At 40.3% G+C, this 21,061-nt stretch overlaps 1 protein-coding gene across 6 annotated transcripts in view; it reads left to right on the forward strand.

Moving 5' to 3' along the window:
• The window catches only part of apba1a (amyloid beta (A4) precursor protein-binding, family A, member 1a), a 138,272-nt gene that overhangs the window by 25,812 nt on the left and 91,399 nt on the right, over window positions 1–21,061 (forward strand). For 3 of the 6 annotated variants that reach the window (XM_060907018.1, XM_060907022.1, XM_060907023.1), the window contains exons 1-2: window positions 4,007–4,231; window positions 18,583–18,727. The gene's annotated coding sequence lies outside the window, so the exon portion shown is untranslated. Of the gene's footprint in view, window positions 1–4,006; window positions 4,232–18,582; window positions 18,728–21,061 lie in introns of those variants that run through there. The other 3 variants (XM_060907019.1, XM_060907021.1, XM_060907020.1) reach the window with 3 other exon arrangements.

A 21,061-nucleotide genomic window follows, 5' to 3' on the forward strand; every position in this document is an offset into this window, starting at 1 on the left:
CAGGTCTGTGGCACTTTTGTGCACCACTTGGCATCAGGTCTGGAGGTCCAGAGAGACAACATGATGGGGGCACGACATCGTTTGTCTTACCTTATTGTGCAAAGCTCTTCATTAGGAAAGGAGAATATTATGCGAGAGCTCGGAAGGCCAGACATTCCGTGGCGGCACGGCCGGGACATTCGTGCTGCCGCTATGGGCGACTCTGTCGCTCTGGTGTGGGCCTCGTGTTTCTGTGCATCCTAATGACGTGGTCATCATCGCTAGCGATGGACAACTGACGATAGTTAGATACCTTTTATAAGCTTTATAATGTTAACGTTGCGAGTTCAGAGCTGTCTCCAGCGGTAGAAAGCAACACCAGTGTTAACTCATGTTTTACTTCTAGCTGCTTGTTATGTCTGATGCCAGTAGCCATTTCCGGGTCTAAAAGCTCCTTCAGTGTTGCCAGGAGACTTTTGTTAATAGATTTGGTGGCTTTTTAGACCCATTTGGTGACTTAAAAAAAAAAAAAAACAATTGGCTCTCCAGCTGACAACACAGCTGGTGTTATACAAGTTTAGAAAGCAGGTTCACTCGCCTCCCCATCAGTGTGTGGCGCCTGACTGAATTCTTCATGCTCTCATGTTGGACTGAGGGTAGACTGGATGCTACAGTGACTCACGATCACCTAATGAGGTACAAAGTGATCTTATGAGATGGGCGAGATGGTTAGCATGCTAACTTTAGTTGATATCTCTGCACCACAATAACGTACATAGTATGGCATAATGCCAAAACTGTTATTTGTTTCATATTCTGTTGATAATTGTGTTTTAATTTTTTTTTAAATGTTTTAAATTAAATTCTTACATATAGCACCTTTTAATGTCAAATATGATTATGTGGGATAATAGTTTACATTCTTCATGAAATTCACTGGAGTTAATTATTTTTTATTCAATCATAATTTGATGTAAAGTTACTTGCTAAATTATAATTAATTTCTGGGACTTTTGAATAAACAGACTATTGGTTATTTTTACTGTGTGTAATTGGCAGTAAGCTTTCTGAATACTTTCAGCTTTATTAGCAGAACAGACCCAGTGTGAATAGAGCGTGTATAAGCACCAGTACGTAGTGTTTTAATGCCCGTTTGGAACGGTTCACTCGGGTGGGTCGTGAGAGTTCAACTTGTACTTGAGATTCTGAGCTTAATGATTTCGTTAGTCGCACAGATCAACTTCGATTCCTCGCTTTTCTAATCAGTGCCACTGAATACTGTGTGCTTATATAACTGACATGAGCAACAGTGTGTACAGCTATTTGTACTGATATTGTTTTCATGTTCTTCATAATCAGCCAGGTTCATTTAAATATGGACGATGTCGCTCTGTGGCTTAAAAGAAAAGGGTATGTTTGCCTTCTTGTGTATTTAACATGCAAATGGGAAATGTCTTGGAGATAGAAAATATTCAGAGGCACTGATGAATGAGGAAATGAGACAGCTGGTGTCAGTGATGGTGTTAAGTGTATTAATCACATGAGCTATGCCAAGTACATTACAATACAGGTAGGATGTGACAGGTTATACGATGACTCGTTCACTGTCTCTCTCTCTCTCCCTTTCTCTTTCTCTCTGTCTGACAGGCTTTTTATTTTTTTGCACTTTAATGATAATGTTCTCTTTTAAGCATTAATCACACAACGTTTTACTTTCAAACCATCACTTGAACACGGCTTCATAAAAATAACCGTGTATGTGAGTGTGATGCTGGGATAAATTCCCTCATTTGCAAAGGTCGCCCCACGTGATGGCGGGGGTGTCTGGGAGACAGTGAGCGCTGTCTGGGAGCTGAGCTGGCCTCTGGCTCAGATTAGCCTTGCTTAATGTGAGGGGGATTAATGGTGTGTGTGTGTGTGTGTGTGTGTGTGTGTGTGTGTGTGTGTGTGTGTGTGTGTGTGTGTGTATGGCCCTCACTGCCCCAAGACAAAAGAACTCCAGAACAAACGGGCACATATGAACTGTTACTTCTGTCTAATGGGTGAGTTGATGGTACAGTCTGAATGAACCCTTTGTATTTTGCTACACTTTCTGAGTTTTGTCTGGATCCTTAATATGCACTCGATACAGAGCAGAATGAGAGTGATGACTTTGGACTATAAAGTAATGTTGAAATCAAGACCAAGTCATGACCAAGGCCAAAGTGTATTGAGACCAAGACTTTGAGGGTTTGAAACCAAGTCAAGACCAAGGCAGGGTGAGACCGAGTCCAGATCAGGACCAGTCCAGTGGGTGTGAAGGCGAGTGGGGAGGGGTGATAGCTGTTAACAGGAAGGAAATTTTAAAATTAGCAACGAGTCATGTTATTGGTCACCGTTGAAGCAGGAAGTTTTACATCCAATCACAGTATAAATAAAGAAATAAATGAGACAATGCATAGGCAATTTAGTGAGATCCCAACATGGCAATGACGGGCCATTTTTAAAGTAGGTGTCATCGTGTTGTGTAATGTATCCGAGTGTGAAGATCTGAATTGAAAACTTGTTTAATTTTGTAAAAACTGTACAGTATGTCTTTAAAAAAAAAAAGTTATGAACATGTGAAAAAGCAGTGTTTTTATAAAATTTCCATTTTGGCCCGTTGCTTTGGTCACAAACCAGCAATCATTTTCCACTGGTTTAATTTTTCATTTGTGAGAAAAAACCTCAGTCAGAAATTAATAGACCAAAAAGCCAACAATAAAGAGATTTAGAATTTTGAGTATCAGCATAAGAATTACAGATAAAGGTGGCTTCTTTATATCACAATTCTGCACCTAGAAGGCACATCAATGAAACTGATCCATCCTTTGTGTTTAAACATCTCGTCTTGTTATCTCTAGCCGCTTTATCCTGTTCTATAAGGTCGCAGGCGAGCTGGAGCCTATCCCAGCTGACTACGGGCGAAAGGCGGGGTACACCCTGGACAAGTCGCCAGGTCATCACAGGGCCGACACATAGACACAGACAACCATTCACACTCACATTCACACCTACGGTCAATTTAGAGTCACCAGTTAACCTAACCTGCATGTCTTTGAACTGTGGGGGAAACCGGAGCACCCGGAGGAAACCCACGCGGACACGGGGAGAACATGCAAACTCCGCACAGAAAGGCCCTCGCTGGCCACGGGGCTCGAACCCAGACCTTCTTGCTGTGAGGTGACAGCACTAACCACTACACCACCGTGCCGCCCGTGTTTAAACATAAAAGCCAGAATTTATCAGGTATGTTCACTTTAAATTGTGGACACCAAGCCTAACTGATGGTGGTGCTCAAATGCACTATGTATAAGAGGCTCAAACTTTTGTTAATTCTCTTGAAAACAGTATTACTGACTTCTCATTTTTTCTACTACAGTAGGTGGGAATCATGAGTTTCAAACTGATTGAACCAACAGTGAGCGAACTGGAAGCAACAACAAACACACGGACAAGTGACGAATATGACTAAAAAACCCAAGATGGTGGCCCCCGTGAATCTGGCGTATTGCATCACACAACGTTAAAAACGCTTAAAGTAAAAGCTCATCACAACACCGCACAAAATTAACACTATATTCTGTAAACGTGATGTTGTTTATTCTTGAATCGACACTAGTTTTATGTAGATTAAACACTTTTAAACATCTTTAAAGGCGAAACGAACACATGCTGTTCTCTCATACTAATGTATGGGAGGTTCATCAGTGCAACGGTGCGCTGTCAAGCCTAGCCACTAGGTCTTGCGCAGTCTTGAAATAAAATCCTGAGATCAAGACAAGACCGAGACTTTCAAAAAATGGCCTTGAGAAAGGTCTTGAGGCCAAGACCAATCTCAAATACTACAACATTACTGTAAAAGAACAAACCCTCTTCATTGCTGTTGGTCATAAATAGAGAAGTGAAAGTGATGTTTCTCACTGCTTCCTCTGCTGTTTTGATTGGATCAGTTCTTGAATGCCTTGCTTTAGTATGTTGGTCAAAACATTCATTCGTCCAGAGCCACCAGGCGTGATGCAGGAATGAACATTGGACAGAACCCAAGTCTATCACAGGTACCAATTTAGTGTAGTCGATTCACCTACCAGCATTTTTATTTTTTTTTGGACAGTGGGAGGATACTGGAGAACCTGGAGGAAATCCGCTTCACGCTGAAAGTAACCTGGGATCAGGAAGGAACGGGGGAGTCTGGAGGTGGCAACACTCACTACCCACTGCACCACTGAAAGCAGTAAGAGTCAAACATGACCATGAGGATTTGTCCTGAATAACATTTTAATTTTAAAATGTTGGGACTGTTGTCTCCGTCCCAAGTTTAGTGCAAATTGTGTGATGCAATGGTAGCATTTGTATATGTAAGAGAGATTTTAATGAGGAATGCTGTTTAATCTTATTAAAGTTAGTAGAGTGATTGGAAAAAAAAATTGAGACTACCATGAAAAAATATGAGGAAAATCATTGATTTGATTTTTAGGAAGGATACAAAATTTTCCTCAGTGATCCGATCTTTCGCAGGCACTAGACAGTAAAGTGTTCAGTCGATTTTATTGGAAAATCAAGTCAATATAAGAGATTCAAACACTTTTTTAATGGTCCACCACCATTAAATACACCGATCAGACATAAAATTAAAAACAATGACAGGTGAAGTGAATCACATTGATTATCTCATTACAGTGGCATCTGTCAAGGGGTGGGATATATTAGGCAGCAAGAGAACAGTCGGTTGTTCTTGAAGTTGATGTGCTGGAAGCAAGAAAAATGGGCAAGCATAAGGATCTGAGGGACTTTGACAAGGGCCAAACTGTGACGGCGAGATGACTGGGTCTGAGCATCTCTAAAATGGCACATCTTGTGGTATGCAGTGGTTAGTACCGACAAAAAGTGGTGCAAGGAAGGACACCCAGTGAACCAGTGACCGGGTCATGGGTGTCGAAGGCTCGTTGATTCGCATGGGGCACGAAGGCTAGCCCATATGGGTCCAATCCCATAGAAGAGCTACTGTAGCACAAACTGCTGAAAAAGTTAAAGCTGACTGAAACAAAGATTTTCAGCAGTTTATGATACAGTAGCTCTTCTGTGGGATTGGACCCATATGGGCTAGCCTTCATGCCCCATGCAAAGCAATGAGCCTTCGACACCTATGACCCTGTCGCTGGTTCACCGGTTGTCCTTCCTTGCACCACTTTTAGTAGGTACTTACCACTACGTACCAGGAACCACCCCACAGGATGTGCCATTTTGGAGATGTTCAGACCCAGTTATCTAGCCATCACAGTTTGGGCCTTGTCAAAGTTGCTCAGATCCTTACGCTTGCCCATTTTTCCTGCTTCCAACACATCAACTTCAAAAACAACTGACTGTTCTCTTTCTGCCTAATATATCCCACCCATGTCCCCTTGAGGGTGGCAGTCAGTAGTGCGTGTGAGCTGGTAGGGGATAACTGGGATTCCTTTCTGATGCTGCTCAAGCCAGAGTTGAACATCGCAGTTTACTGTGAGTTTCCCAGACATGGCTACAGATATAGCACTTCTTGGATGAGGAGCTGGAGGGAGAATAGAATGTTGGCATATATGGAGGACTTTGTTGAACAGAACAAGCTTTCAACAGGCATGGGTTCAGTTCCAAGATCAACGATTTGATGCCTGGCTGTCTGCACTGTTTCTGTGTCAAATGCCATCACACCAGAATTAGACATGAAAGAAGTCCAACTGCATAGTGACGGGCAAGAAATAGAGTACATGATCAATAAGACAAGAAACGGATTGTGGTATTTGCATGACTGCCTGGTTGCAAAGTAGTGGGGAAACTACTTTGTGTATTTCATCCCTATTGTTGTCTTTTAGCAAGCAGGCATAATTGTTTTATTCAGTTTGCTGTATTTTAGCTAGCTAGGTAGAGTTAGCTTACCCTCATGGGTCTTGGAGATGCACACAGCCTGTGCTGTCTTCATTCTAAATGGCATACTACCATACTAAATACTGCCTAGGCTTAGTAATCAGTGTACATTTGCTGTTTGGGACAGCCTTGAGTTCTCAGTGAACGTGTACGACTTTGCACTCACAGCACAGTGTAGAACAAAATGTTATTTGATGAGCGGCTTGCCGTAGCAGTTTACTACCGGAGAGTGTGAAATAAAAAAAAAAAAAAAAATTATATATACAGTAGCTTTTATAGTAAAGCATTTTGAGCATGGAAAAGACATTCGTGAGCTTGTTTTAGAGTTTATTTTCTTTGCTATGCTCTCACATTTGTCACTGTTATGGTACAGCAATACACAAGTCGCATCCTGTAATACAGATTTAAAGCTAGACGGCCCTTCGATTTCATAAAATCGATGAAGTTTATTTCCCTCTGAAATTTGCTCATTGTGATCTGTTTGTTTCTGTAATATCTCACAAAATATCAGGCCATTCTGTGGCTGGGAAGTTATTTAATTTGAGGGGATTCCCGAGCAAATAATGTGCATGAAATCGCTCGCTTTGCGCAGTCAAGCAGACAGAGGAAGTCCATGTGCGCATGCGCAGGTTTACCACCACCTTCTTTTCCTTCTTCTTTTGGGTTTTACAGCAGCTGGCATCCACAATGTTGCATTATTGCCACCTGCAGGTTTACCTTGACCGTGCACTGACTAGGGATGTTAACTGATGACCGTTTGACCGGTGGTTGATCGAATCAACGTCAACCGGTTAATTTTTTTTTTTTGGTTGTCAGTGAAAAAAAAAAATCAATCGTTTTGAAGCTGCCGATTTTGGAGCGGAGAACCTGGAATTCTGTGTTGTAAATGCTTGGGCCATGCCATGCGGTGTAAGGACGACAGCTGACAAATCAGAAACACCTATTCAGTCATGTCCCGCCCTCCCGCCCCAGTTAAAGACAGCTGACAAATCAGAAGCACCCATTCAGTCATGTCCCGCCCCAGTTGAACACAGCTGCCACTCGGCGAAAGAAAAAAAGTGTAGACACAGGCTTTTTAGCTTACAAATTACTATTCTGTTTTATTTTTTATTTTTTTTTATTATTATTAGAAGGCACATCGAGTTTAGTCCTGCCTTGGCCAGTGCATTCTGAAAGTATGTTTCGGTCTGTAGCCAACAATGCATGTTATTGCAGATCACATCTCTCCACACAAACTAAAGGCGCAGATGTCGACTTTTTCACGGCTTTTTCATGGACTGTAACAGCATTTGCTTATGTAGTAATTTTAATACAGAATTTACTCTGATGAAATTATTCAGACACTCCAACGCGCTCCCCCCCCCCCCCCCCCCCCCAAAAAAAAAAAAATCGGATCTGCATGAGCCGTGAAAAAGGCGCGCCGTTTGCATCCCTGTTTAAACTCATAGGTTAACCGACTTTAACCGGCTAATGAGGCTCGGTGGTCGGTCAAGATTTTTTTTAGTTTTCGCCATCCCTAGCACTGACAATTACATCATTCTGTCACTAAACAAACAGCTGATCACACCGAGGTGCTCGCTGACCGCCAACACTTATTAGTTTGGTCCCGCGTTTCCTTCGCAAAATAACATCATCTCACTTTCCGTTATTGGAGTCGCTCTTTCACGTTTCATTCGTACACTTATGTCTTCCACTTTTTTCTCCTGTTTCAAATTTGTATCCCACAATGCCTTGCGTGAACGAGGAAAGCCCACCATGTGATTCATGACGCAGTATCTTGAATTGGGTCATGGTGAAGCAGGAAAAAATAGCAGAGAATTTAGGGCCACGTGGTTCTAAATTCATTAATTGTTCTATTACAAAAAAAACCTAATAAAATTGGAAGTCTGTGATTTGAGTTCAGTAGCTTTCGGTCCACTAAACAAAAATAACTGGGTGTCGGGGAAAATTCTTTTTATGACCTACACTTGAAAAATCTGAAAGGCCGTCTACCTTTAAGCACTGTCTAAAAGCGGAGCTCCTGATGAGTGTATGAGTAAAATATTTGCAAGGGCACAAAATCAACCTGAATAGAATATTAGAGCATATGAACCGTCGAATTGTGTCGTGCCATATTTCACATGAGTAAATTGCTGCATTGTCTTGTGACAGTGAGACCAATAATGAGATACACATCACACTTGTGATGCATATTTATTCCTTTCTTTACATGGCGTGCCATGTGGTAGAAACATCACCATGACGTTTATTATGGTGTGACTCTGCTGGGTGCCTGGTGGACAGCAGTGAACCAGCGCTTTCACTTTACATCATTACTATAGAGTTACCATCAAATATTATCAGACATAAGAACTAATCGATATCAATCCACGGTAGTTTTAGATTATCTAAAGCAAAGGAAAGATGCTTAGAATTGCTGTTGAACTATTTAATAATTATTTACGAGTGTACAGAGTAAGAAATCGTTCAGGTAAAATAAATAAATAAATATTTGCAAGGGCACAAAATCAACCTGAATAGAATATTAGAGTGAACCATCGAATTGCAAAGATACGTTGCCTGCAATGAGGGGAAAATTTTTTTTTTCATCAGTATTTTCCGTAAAACATGTTAGTAAATAATCCCACGTTAATTTTTTAAAAGTAAGCACTGGATAAAACCCCATCTATCTTATATAAATAAAGATACAACTTTCGTTGTCTGGTGGTCAAGCGTTTGAGAGGTTGCCTTGCACTTCCAATCAGGTTCCCTGTAGTGCTACACGTACATACGGTCGCAAAAGCCATCAAAAATCAGGTCGATGCATTACCATATACTCTTAAGTGTGGAGCGCCGCTATTATGGAAACACAATCAAATTGTAGCTAATATGCAAAAAGAGAGTTCTGCTCGTTACAAGAGCTGCCGTACTAAAATCACTGCACTACCTTCGACAGAAGGTACAGTAAGATGATTTACGTATCTCGTATTTGCGCATCTCTTCACTCGGACTTTTAAGATAGAAATTCTGTTAAATTAAACAGTAAAGATGTGCTGCAAAGTATGAGGTTAATAAATTTCAATACTAGCGTGAAACCCCTTCCTGCAGCCCCACCCGTGCAATAAAGTGATCTTGTTCTTGATGAGAGTGCCAGGTTTGAGGAGAAAAGCAAGGTTAAAGGAACAGTCCACCATATTTCCATAATGAAATATGCTCTTATCTGAATTGAGACGAGCTGCTCCGTACCTATCCGAGCTTTGCGCGACCTCCCAGTCAGTCAGACGCGCTGTCACTCCTGTTAGCAATGTAGCTAGGCTCAGCATGGCCAATGGTATTTTTTGGGGCTGTAGTTAGATGCGACCAAACTCTTCCGCGTTTTTCCTGTTTACATAGGTTTATATGAGCAGTGATATGAAACAAGTTCAGTTACACAAATTGAAACGTAGCGATTTTCTATGCTATGGAAAGTCCGCACTATAATGACAGGCGTACTAACACCTTCTGCGCGCTTCGGCAGCGCATTGATATCTGAGCTCCGTATCAATGCGCGCTTCGGCAGCGCATTGATAAGGTGTTAGTACGCCTGTCATTATAGTGTGGACTTTCCATAGCATAGAAAATCGCTACGTTTCAATTTGTGTAACTGAACTTGTTTCATATCACTGCTCATATAAACCTATGTAAACAGGAAAAACGCGGAAGAGTTTGGTCGCATCTAACTACAGCCCCAAAAAATACCATTGGCCATACTGAGCCTAGCTACATTGCTAACAGGAGTGACAGCGCGTCTGACTAACTGGGAGGTCGCGCAAAGCTCGGAGAGGTACGGAGCAGCTCGTCTCAATTCAGATAAGAGCATATTTCATTATGGAAGTACGGTGGACTGTTCTTTTAATAATGATGACACAATGAAAGTGTGTGATCAGGATGAGAGAATGTCTGTGCTGTGTGTTTATCCGCAACCTAAAGCTCCCTCTTCCTCACACCGAGCTCCATCAGGAGACATTATACACATTTGCAATCATTCTCTCTCTCTCCCCCCCCCCCATACATCACTGCATAGCTGCTAATATTAGAAAATACTTCCATGTCAAAACAATCAAGTGATGACTAAGAAAAAAGTTTGCTGCTAGAATGAGAAAAACATTAGTTCATCTGTGTACAGTCAATAAGAAGAGGGTGAAGTAAAACTATTCAAGAGCCAATGGTGATATTTTTGGCACACTGTTATATAAATAAAATACGTCATCCACAAGCATTTTAACTTTAGTGCCAACTTTCATATCATTTGCTATTTTCTAAAGTTCAGGAAGTTGTCACATTCTTGCATTCAAATCTTGTAGATGTTTCTGTTATGCAATCATTAGTCATCATATATTTTTTTCACCCCCCTGTTAGTTCTCTGTTGAATAGGCACAAAGGAAAAGGCCTAGACAGGCGCTCGGTGATGCCCTACTCTTCAGTTCCGCTGCTGTGTTGGAAAAACCCAAATCCAAGTTATTGTAGTAACGATGCAGAAATGTCTCGGCACATTAGGGGAACATCAATATGCTGTCAGATCACATTATTGGGGAGAGAGAGAAAGTCAGCAAGTAGAAAGCAAAAGGAAAGCGCAATGTCTCTCAAAACCGAGAAGTCTTCAGTAGCAAAAAAGGAACCGAAAATGTTTTGGTGATTGTTTTTTTTTTTGAGGTTGGGGAAACTAGTTCTAGACAGCACTTATGCATGACTAGGTCTTCATGTGGACATAAATGAACAGTGAAGGAAAACATAAATGCATCCATCACTCACACACACTCACTCACATTTCCTCACCCTGAGGTAGGTGTGCTTTTAACCGCTGAGTGAAAAATAGCCTGCAGGAGACTTTCACATGGCATGAACACAAGTGGTGCTGTCACCCAAGGACATGCACATGGGAACCTCTGGCCCAGATACTGACAGTCGCCTGGAAGCGCGCGTACATTTTTAGTTTTTCTGGAAAAAAAAAAAAATCAACCTCTGGAACTGGTACTTTTTTTAAACATTTTTCCATTTCATAATGAATATATAACTGAGATAACCATGATATACGGTAATAATCCTCATTTAGTAAAAGAAATGAGATTGAATTTGACTTATGCGCTGTCAGTGGCTCAGGATGTGACTGATCCTCTTCCCCAGTCTCTCGTTCAAAGCACTGAAATATTTCACACTTCTCTGTCTCAAATTATATCCCGACTAATTGGCTCATGCTGAGACACCAAAGCAGCAAAATGACAAGTTAAAGGAACACACCGATGTTTTTCAAACCTGCTCTGTATCCGTAATTAAATGCAAGTACTGCTAGTTTCTCGAGGGTGGGTGGTGTTGTTTTTTTTTCCCCCTTCTCTTTTTTTCTCTCTTCAAATGTATTCTGGCCTCTGAAAAAAGTAGTTTCATCTATGAAAAGGTGAATTGTTTAACAGTTATCCGCCTCAGGCTCCGTGAATATCGTTGATTATTCTATCCACATTCACTGGATATGAGCAATCATGCACTCTGATTGGCTACTCTACTACTAGGCTATCAGCTCGTATACCGTGAGGAGAGGAAAACAAAATGTTGCTGAACCAACCAGGTATGAAATAAAAACTCTACTCGAAAACAAAACCCCAAAAAATAAAAAATAAAAAGCAGCAAAATATGGAATGAAAGTATTTGATGGTAAGAATGTATCCTTTTTTTTTCCCCCAAGAATAATCGCATTTTTCACAAATTGCTACTGTTATTTCGCTGGTTTGTTTGCATTCTAAGCGGAAATGGTTTTGTATAAAGTTTATTTATCGAATTTGCAAAAAATAAAAATGCTCTGTTTCTCAAAATCCAGTGAATGTGGAGAGAATAAGAGTTATTCCACTCAATCTCGTCGTACATGGCTTATAGCCAACTTGGTGCTATGCGCCTCATCGTCTGTCAGCTCATGCACGACTCGATTTCGTGGAATAACTGTCTTATTATTCGCTGAGGCGGATAATTGTTTTTGTATAAATACACAGGTGATTTTATTTTAAAAAAAAAAGTGTATTAAAAAATTAACTTCAAAAGCAGCATGCAAATGTAATAATGGCGCAGCACAGACTTGTCACTTATCAATGCCAACTCACATAAAATACTTTTGTTTTGAAATGGATAAAATAAATCACAATTCCACCTTATCTTTTGAATAGTTTTAGACAACTTTATAGCATCTTTAGTACTTTTAGGAACAGCATTTTCTTTTATCGTTTGTAATTCTTCCTCACTTACAGTGACAAAGCGAATGGCTGCCATTTTGCCGAGTCACTCGAGGTGATTTCCTATAATCACTTGCATATTTATATCGAACAGATTTATATCCTCTTCTGATGGTATGTGATTTCAGGATGTATGATTGTTCCATAATGCTGCCAGAAGATCTCATCTCATTATCTGTAGCCGCTTTATCCTGTTCTACAGGATCGCAGGCAAGCTGGAGCCTATCCCAGCTGACTACGGGCGAAAGGCGGGGTACACCCTGGACAAGTCGCCAGGTCATCACAGGGCTGACACATAGACACAGACAACCATTCACACTCACATTCACACCTACGGTCAATTTAGAGTCGCCAGTTAACCTAACCTGCATGGCTTTGGACTGTGGGGGAAACCGGAGCACCCGGAGGAAACCCACACGGACACGGGGAGAACATGCAAACTCCACACAGAAAGGCCCTCGCCGGCCACGGGGCTCGAACCCGGACCTTCTTGCTGTGAGGCGACAACGCTAACCACTACACCACCGTGCCCCCCTGCCAGAAGATGTCTGTAATAATTATAATCTCCATTATAAATTGCAGAGAAGGGAGTCTCTTCATGATGTGCACATGCTCATCACACTGAATATTCCATGCGTATGACCTACACCTCATTTAATACAAACTGATTTTGTTTTGTTTTTTTATTATAAGCTCGTGCTGTAATACTGGGCAGGGCCTCTTTTTGCTCTCAGAACGGCCTCAGTTCTTCATGGCATGGATTCCACAAGATGTTGGAAACATCCAGTTGAGATTATGGTCCGTGTTGACATGAGCGCATCACACATTTCCTGCAGGTTTTTTAGATGCACTTTCATGCTGTGAATCTCCTGTTCTACCACATCTCAAAGGCGTTCTACTGGGTTCAGATCTGGTCACTGGCCTCATTGTCATGTTCATGAAACCAGTTTAAAGTGACTTTTTTTTCTTTGGGACATGGTGCATTATCATGCAGGAAGTACCCAATAGGATCTGGGTACATTGTGGCCATGAAGAGATGCACATAGTCGGCAACAATACTTATAGTCTGTGGCATTCAAGCGATGATTGATTGGTATTAATAGCACCAAGAAAACATTTCCCCACACCATCACACCACCCCCACCAGCCTGGACTGTTGGCAAGTTGGATCCATGGATTCATGCTGTTGGTGAAAAATTCTGACCCTACCCTCTGTATGCCTCAGCAGACAAATGGTGATTCATCAGACCGGGCTACTTTTTCCAGTCTTGCTCAGTCCAGTTTTGGTGAGCCTGTGCCCACTACAGCTTCAGCTTTCTTTATAAACCAGTTCAGTCTGAATGCTCCGAGTAATAACTTTTGGTCCAAATCAGTTTCACACTTCACAGATTCAAACAAACCAAACATTTGCTGAGGCATGGTTGAAAGGGCGAGGCTGAAAACATGCAGTCTCTGATGAACTGGTCAGAAATACAGTGACCAGAGATGGTCACCCAGCTGTGTATAGGTCATGTTTTCTTTTTTGTATTGTTCAAGTTTGACATACAGAACACAGTTGACAGCAACGTGTCCTCTGATCTCACTCGCATGTCAAAAAGTGCTGCCTGAAAACCAAAACACATGTCTTGTTTGGTTGTTTCAATCAGGTTGAATTAGGATTTAATCACAAGTGTTCACTCGGACGTGGACTAAAACCAGATTTCACAGATATGAGGTCTCGAATCGTTTAACACACTGTATCAAGAGATTATAAATGCAACAGCGCTTTTATTCAGACTACATTTGTGAAAGTGAAATGAAAAATTAATTGTGAGGTTTTTGGTGAACAGGACAAAAATAATTACACATCCCGTGCAGATGTGGTGTATAGAAATAAATATTTCCTCCTGAACATTTCTAAGTTGGAGTTGCAGCTCCCTGCTGTCTCCAGCTGTAGTGACTGGTTTAACAGGAGGGCTGTGGGTTTAAATTGAGTTTGTGTAGACATCCAGAGCTTCTGTTGTCTCCTGAGTAAGCTTCGTATCCCGACTGCAGAGAATGAGACAATGTTTTCGATTGCAGTGATTGGCTTCCTGGTGTGCTATTAGTTAATAAAGATGCACTGTGGCGAGAGATGTGCTTCAGGGTAAAACTGTACACGGGATTTTTGTTTCTTTTTTTTTTAAGCCCACTGGAACGGAAACTCTAACCATGCTTGTTATGAAGCTGCTGTTATTTCTGTTCCTGCTGTCCTGTGATATTGATTAATGATCTTAGTTGATTTCAATTCTTCACATTTTTATTTACGTGTGTGTGTGTGTGTGTGTGTGTGTGTGTGTGTGTGTATGTATATGTGTGTGTATATATATATATATATATATATATATATATAAGATTTGCAAATCATGGAAAGCCTGTATTTCATTGAAAATAGTATAAATACAACATATCAGATGTTGAAACTGAGAAATTTTATTGTTCTTTGAAAAAAAAAATGCTCATTTTGAATTTTCTGTCAGCAACATGTTTCAGAAAAGTTGGGACGGGGCAACCATAGACTGAAAAAGTTGTGTAATGCTAAAAAAACTAATTGGTAACAGGTCAGTAACGTGACTGGGTATAAAAAGAACATCCCAGAGAGGCGGAGTCTCTCAGAAGTAAAGATGGGGAAGGGCTCACTGCTCTGTGAAAGACTACGTGGGCAAACAGTACAACAATTTAAGAATAACGTTCCTCAATATAAAACTGTAAAGAATTTGGGGATCACATCATCTGTGGTATGTAATATTAAAAGATTCAGAGAATCTGGAGAAATCTCTGTATGCAAGAGACAAGGCTGAAAACTGACACTGGATGCCTGTGATCTTCAGGCCCTCAGGCGACACTGCATTAAAAGCAGACACGTGTCTGTAGTGGGAATCACTGTAGGGCTCAGGAACACTTCAGAAAACCATCGTCTGTGAGAACAGTTCATTACTGCATCCACAAATGCAAGTTAAAACCATATATAAACAATATCCAGAAACACCGCCACCTTCTCTGGGCCCGAGCTCTTTTACAATGGACTGAAGCGAAGTGGAAAATTGTCCCGAGGTTTGACGAATCAAAAGTAGAAATTTTTTTTAGAAATCATGGACATCACGTTCGCCAGGCTAAAGAGGAGAGGGACCATCCAGCTTGTTATCAGTGCACAGTTCAAAATCCAGCATCTGTGATGGTATGAGGGTTCGTTAGTGCACATGACATGGGTAGCTTGTACATCTGGGAAGGCATCATTAATACTGAATGATATATACACGTTTCAGAGCAATATGCTGCCATATAGACAAAATATTTTTCAGCGAAGGCTTTCTTTCAGCAAGACAATGCCAAACTGTTTTCTGCACATATTAAAACTGCATGGCTCAGTAGTAAAAGAGTCCGGGTGCTAAACTGGCCTGCCTGCAGTCCAGGCCTGTCTCCCATTTAAAACATTTGGTGTATTATGAAGCACAAAATACGACAAAGGAGACCCCGAACTGTTGAGCAACTGAAATTGTATATCAAGCAAGAATGGGACAACATTTCTCTTCTCTTTCAAAACTACAGCAGTTGGTCTCCTCAGTTCCCAAACGTTTACATAGTATTGTTAAAAATAGAGATGATGCAACACAGTGCATCACATGCCCCTGTCCCAACTTTATTGAAATGTGTTGCTGACATCAAATTCAAAATGAGCATATATTTTTCAAAAAACAATAACATTTCTCACTTGGGCAATTCCATGTAAATGTCAACCTCACCATGCAAAAATAAAGCAGCATGTAATACATCAAAACCACTCCCAGAGATATCACCTAGGCCTGTATTTTACAGATGTGAATAAATTGAACCAATTTGTCACATTTTGATCACCTAATGTCACTGTAAGTCTTTCTTTCTTATAATGTAAAACCCAAGCTAAAATCAACTTTGATCATGTACAATTCTATATTATTGCCACAAGCCACAGAAATGTATGCTAAAATCCACAAAACAGCAAAACAATAGCCATCCTAAATATTATTTAAGAACTTTGATAGTTTTAGCTGATATTTAGAGAGTTTTTCAAAGGGTTATGGTGGTTAAATTGCTGATTTTCTAAACATATGCCATATCTATTTCAGATGCGTCACATCCATAACGCTGACTTTTCCTTCCGAAACTCTGCATGAAATACAAAATATTTTAAACAAAGATTTTTTTAATATTCACCTTGGACCCCTCTATCAAATGGATATCTCCATTTTGACATTAGGTTTACAATTTCACAGAGTTTGATAAAAATATACAGTCACCCAAGAAAAGTGATACTTTTTCTGTCACATCCATAACGCATCTTTTATTGGCATTTTCTGGCATGCCCTAGATGTACTATGGGAATTGTTCTTGTTCTGTCACTTCTCCAGTATGGTACAGCCTTAAAATATGCAACACCTGTTTAAATACTGGGAGACAATAAAACATGCACTGGGTCATTTGTTGCCATTTTGAGTTCAAGTGTCACGTCCATAATGCTGGAATTGCTCACTTTCAACATTTGATCTGTTGTCTTTGTACTATTTTCAATGAAATATAGGGTTTCCATAATTTACAAATTATCGCATTCTGTTTTTATAGTTGACACAGCATCCCAACTTTTTTGGAATTGGGGTTTTGTGTGTGTGTGTGTGTGTGTGAGTGAGATATATATTATTAGCTAGATAGATAGCACTGAGTTGGCTATAATCCATGTACAATGAGTTTGTTTGTTTGTTTGTATTCTATCCACAGAGCATTTTTATTTTTTGCAAATTCGATAAATAAAAATGTTTATACAAAACGTCCAACAAAATCATTTCTGCTTAGGTGGATTTCGTTAAAAAATTATCAATGGCTGCACGGATTGACTTTAGTGTTTTTGTTTTTTGTAGAAAGTGCCGTCTTGCTGTCGTACCGAGGTATAGAATAGCTTGTCATTTATTTAATTCTTCCTTTGACATTTCAGCGATATAATTTTCAAACTTCATTTGAGCTTTTGAACCAGTCTTAAAAAATTCAACAAATTTTAATGCTTAAAGATGAAGAATGTAAACAAACCAGCGAAATGACAGGAGCAATTTGTGAAAAATGCTATAATGATACATTCTTACCATCGAATACTTTAATTCCATATTTTGTTGCCTTTTTTTAAAATAAATGTATTTATTTATTTAGGGATTTTGTTTTAGAGTACAGTTTTTTTTTTTTTTTTTTCATCCTCCGTTGGTTCAGCAACACGCTCCACCATTTTGTTTTTCTCTACTCACACTCTGTATCCGAAATCACTCCCTACATAGTAGACTATACAGTGAGGTCGCCATTTTGTAGTGCTGTCCGAATGTATAGTGAGAATTATTACACCCTATATAGTGCACTCAAAGTATCCCACAATACATCACGAAAGGTAGTATACAACCGATGGTCACTAACCAAGCAATATATCCCATCATGCATTGACGGAGGAAGAAACACATTATAAATGGGCATTAAAGTACAATTAAAAATAGTAAGAGAATAGAAAATAAGATATAAAATACAAGAATAAAAGTTAGAGTGCAGAGCGAGGAATTAATCAAAAGCCTCAAGTTTGATTTAATAAAAGGCAAAGAAGAAAGTATTCAGCCTTGATGTAAAAGAACTGAAAGATGCAGCAGACACTGAGTACTGTGTATTTATTAATATGGGAAATGCGCTCAGTATAATATGGATTTAACACAAAAATGCATGCACGTATTTTACCATCCGACTGATCTGGCACGTTTTAATTGTGCAACAGTAATGATGTAAATAAAGGCACGACGGAGTCGTGTCTGAAAGTGTTTTTTCATGAGCTCACTATATAGTCCTCTATATAGTAATTCCCTATATAGTGAGTAGGGAGTAGTGAACGAGTGAGTGATTTCGGACACCGGGACGGCATATAAGCTGATATTCTAGTAGTAGAGTAGCCAATTTGAGCAGGTGATTGCTCATATCCAGTGAATGTGAATAGAAAAAACCCATTATATATTAAAAACAAGAAGTCACTGTTAAGAAGAGGTTTCTTTGTAGTTATCCCTGGAAACAGAAGCATTGATTTGAATTATAGTCTTTAGGCTGCACCGAGGCTTGAAAGGGGTCTTACTTGCTGGGCATCTATATGTAAAACCTGCTGAAATCATCTTGAAGCATATTTAACATAAACCTGTAGCTTGCCATGCAGGTTTGTGTATAACGGTCAGATCTGCTGTAAAAATGAATCAACACCTTCCAGCCAATCAAAATCTGTGTACACTTCTGTGTATTTGATTCCTACCAATGCACGTGCTATTATTTTATTACTTGTTATTGGGGAAGTGAGGTGAATGCAGGAAAAAAAATTTTCCTCCATATCTTGTTCTCCAGTGCCAGTACTGCTCCTCTGAGTCTAAAACTCATCTCTGTTTGGTCACAGTTAAATGTGTGGCTGTGTCCGATACTGCACTAACCCGGAGCTGAGACACTGCTACCCACTCTGAGAGCAGCGAACCTCCATCCCTTTCTTCCTGGAGTTCCTCCTCTTTCCCTCTGACAGCCCACGGGATAGATGAGCCGAGGAGGTGAGTGTCTATTCTAGTTGAAATGCAAGGAGTGAATGTGTGCTTTTCAAATCTTATCTTTCACTTCTTCTCTTTCCCTGCAAAGTCTTGGTGATTTTGTGCATCCGGCCAGTATGACAGTGTAGGTGCTTGAGCAAAAATATGATATTTCCAGAATTTTGGACAGGACTGAAATTTTTACCATTCTTAAACTGAAATCTAAAGCTACTGAAAGATCTTTTCCAATTAAATTAAAGAGGTTATTGATGTCTGACAAAGTTAAAGAATCGTAACAAAGCATGTGGTTTTAGCTCACTGGCCGTAGGGCGATGAGCTATTTCCATTACGTGGTGTCTGTCCATCCGTCTGTCCACAATTCACAAAAATCACTACGGTAACAAGTTGCTAATTCGGCCGACTAGCGAACTTTCAGGAAAATTGCTACTCCTTCCTGAGTTTTCACTGGATTTTGATTCTGATTATGTTTTGAAGATCAAATTGTTCTAATTGTGCTCATTAAGAGCAACTTGGCTAATTATAAACGAGTCTGGTTTCTCATGGTCTGGCTGTGTGAGCTACTGCGTCACTGACGCTCTAGTTTTGTTGTATCCAATTAATAAACCATAATGTACAACGAGCTATATAACTAGATGGATGAAAATATATATTTTGTATGCAATAAATCTGTCAGCCAGCCAGCCAGATTTATTGCATACAAAAATACCCCTTTTTCACAAGTTTACACAATGCCCTTTATTACATCAGGAGTTCTCAACCTTTTCCGCTTCGAGGCCGACCTATTCATACTTGTAACGAGTCGCAGCCCATTTAAAAAAAAAAAAAAAGATCCCCAATTATTTTGGCTCATCTATTCTATGAAAATCTAATAATTTATTGTAAAGTGTATTAATGGGATGCAACATCACTCCCTGTTACAGATTGGAGCCCAGGGCTTAACTAAATGCAGTAAAAACAAACTCTTTTTAATTGTAGGTATTGTATTTAAAACTGTCTGGATGTACCAGAAGCCAACATAAAACCATGCATGCAGGGCATTCTCAGTCAAAAGGGGTTAATGATCCAAAAGTGGAGTCTGGTCCATTAACACAAGAACTTACTGCCATGTTTGTGTCCAGCAAACAAGCAACTTATTAAAACCAAGAAGTACACTCAAAAGAAGTGGATATAGAAACCACTCAATGGGATTAGATCCTTACACACTAACAAAGAAGGATTTTTTTCCTATGAGTTGGAAAATTATCCATCTGTTGAGTTCCCCAAGATCTCAAACTACCTGGTGCTGCAGACATCATTCTACACAGACACACAGATGAAAACCTGGAAGAGCATGGAGGAGTACAACTTTTTATATGTGTCTGGGTTAAAGATCTGGCCATCAGGACGCTACAAGATAGATGCCAGTAGATGGATCTAAGTGCAGGAAGAGTGTTGATTAGCAGGTGTGATATTTACAAAAACAAAACAGAAAGCAGAATATTTAAACAGCGTTATAAACATGACCGTGATAATGTTAATGTTTCCCAAAGCCTCCATGAAAACAGCGTCCGTATCTGTGTGTGCCGATTGCGCTCAAATCAGTATCAGGTGTTTCCCATAACAACTGGGTCCCAAGCATGTGCAGAATGCGCTCCATGAGCTTGCACGGCCGCTTGAGCAACGCCAGACTCAAGCGTGCAAAGGTGTGACAGTCAAGTGTTCACTTACTGTGTGACCACAACTTTTAGCTCATGTGTATATTGCCATCAAAATGCCTCATTTTCATCGATAACCCATCGCAAAGCATTGCGAGCTGTAGTGTGACTGTAGCTTAATGAGGCGGGTGTGATGTCGGATGCAACCCAGCAATTGTACCTAACTACGAGTAAAAATTAGCTTCAACTTGAAAAAAAATTTGCGGCCAACTAGATGGCGCTTTGTGGGCCACGGCCCAGTGGTTGAGAAACACTGCATTACGTTACAGGCATTAAGCAGATGCTCTTATCCAAAACGACATACAACAGGACCCTGACATACCCACAGAAGTTGGGTGTTCGGTGCCTTATTCAGGGGCACTTCAGCCATTCTTGCTGGTCCAGGGAATCGAACCGGGGACCTTTTGGTCCCAAAGCTGCTGCTTTAACCATTAGGCAGTGGCTGTGATATGTTTTTGGTCAAACTACCACAAGGATAAAACACCACAGTTCCCTTTCTCCCCTGTCTAAACAGCCCTGTTCAAAACTGCTGATTTGAGCTCCTGTTCCTTTAAATGATAATCAGCCACTACTCACCCGACTCCCTCTTCTGCCAGCCAATCAGCTAACATTTTATTGATGAATATTCATTCACAGAGGCAGT

Source organism: Neoarius graeffei, chromosome 24, assembly GCF_027579695.1.
Source record: "Neoarius graeffei isolate fNeoGra1 chromosome 24, fNeoGra1.pri, whole genome shotgun sequence".
NCBI lineage: Eukaryota > Metazoa > Chordata > Actinopteri > Siluriformes > Ariidae > Neoarius > Neoarius graeffei.